The sequence below is a fragment of the Zingiber officinale genome, unplaced genomic scaffold (genome assembly GCF_018446385.1).
Source record: "Zingiber officinale cultivar Zhangliang unplaced genomic scaffold, Zo_v1.1 ctg206, whole genome shotgun sequence".
In the NCBI taxonomy this organism is placed as follows: Eukaryota; Viridiplantae; Streptophyta; class Magnoliopsida; order Zingiberales; family Zingiberaceae; genus Zingiber; species Zingiber officinale.
Window position 1 is genome coordinate 473,444 of NW_024589889.1, and position 1,720 is coordinate 475,163.

Here is a 1,720-nt window from a genome sequence, read left to right on the forward strand (position 1 = left end):
CAGATTGCTTAGTTTCAGCAATCTACAACATCTTGATCGAGGTAAGGTGTATATGTTTTGTTCTTTGAATTTAGATAATTAATCCTTTATGTAGATCATGATTGGATTTGATTATTTTAGATGGATGATCTTGTGTAGGTTTGATTGGAGGTTGTAATTGGTTGTTGGTTATGATTAGATATTTTTACTTAGATTTAATCTAATGGAATGATTAGAGTTAAGACAATTAACCCTAGTCAACTATTGAATTTAATTTAAGATTATATTTCTAATCTAATTGGTGATTAGGGATTAGGTAACTAACCCTAATTGACCGTTAGGTTTAATTAGATAGGTTGAGATGATTAGGGTTTTGCCCTAATTTAGTTTAGGGATTTTATTTAGCTATTCGTTTGGATTTAGCTAAATAAAATATCTATATTTTTTGACACAGGACTCTGATTCGAGATAGGCGTCTCGACGTTGGATTTGGCGTGATACCACCTGCTATTTGAGGCGGGTACCCTTTGACTTATCTTTTGATACTGTCTTATGATATGTATAGTTTATATATAATTACTAGCGATAGATGGTAGATTTATTTCTTCCCTGGTCTTAGCTTAGTTGATACCTATCACATGCTTCTTCTGTTAGTTGCTTTACTTTAGAACTGGATGCTTTTATCTTTTGCCATGTTTATATATGTTCATAGAGATGGATATTTATGATGCTTATCTCCACTGGATTAGTTGCTGTAGGTACTTGTTATATGTTGTTGGATTTATGTTGCTTATATTTCTGTTATATATGCGTTTACCTTTTTGGCACCTACGCATATGGAGGAGGATATGTTCAGGTATGACATACTGTAGCCGCACGCACCATATTGCATGATTGCATGCTGGGCGATTGACGACTCCATTATTATTGAGCTCGTCGGCCGGCTACATGAGGGCCTGCACACAGCGTGACCACTGCATGGGTAGTGGCACAGCACTCAGGGTGTGTATGGCAGGTTACTCGGTGGTGCACCGCCGGGGTGCTCATGGGTAGCACGATACAGCGGGGTTGCAACCGGGATCCCTCCCCGTCATTGTGTACCGGGAGATGAGAGCATTGCACTCCCTCACTATGTTTATGGCAGGAGGATAGGTGTACTCCGACAGCATCTCGTCCACTCGATCACTCATCAGGGGTAGTGATGGCAGAGTGCACGGTTGTCATAGCCCTACCCACTCGGTCTCGCCATCGCGTGTGAGACGGCTGAGCATGGCAGTAGGGGTGACCATGTCATTTGCATCATATGCACAGATTGCATTATTTGTGATTGATGCATTTTGGTGATTGCATATGATTGACATGCATACAGGTTATATGCTTTTGCTCTGACTATTTTTATCTGTGTATGTTCACAGTCAGTTGCACAAGCCTCGCAGGTGAGTACAGTTTATTTCAGTTATGCATTTTCTTATTATTCTTGCTATAGACTGTACTTTATGCCTATTGCTGGTTATTACAGTTTATTTCAGCTATGCATATCTGTTATACTGTTAGGAGACTGTACTGTAGGCTCTATGGTTTAGTGTATTGTACCATAGGATGTTACTGGTGGTTATATGTTGCTGTACATATCTATTGGATTACCTGCTGAGTTCTTTGAACTCACCCCGTTGTTACTATTTTTCAGGTTGAGGCCGTCGGGAGATATTCCAGTCGCTAGCCCCTTTGTCGCGAGGATTTC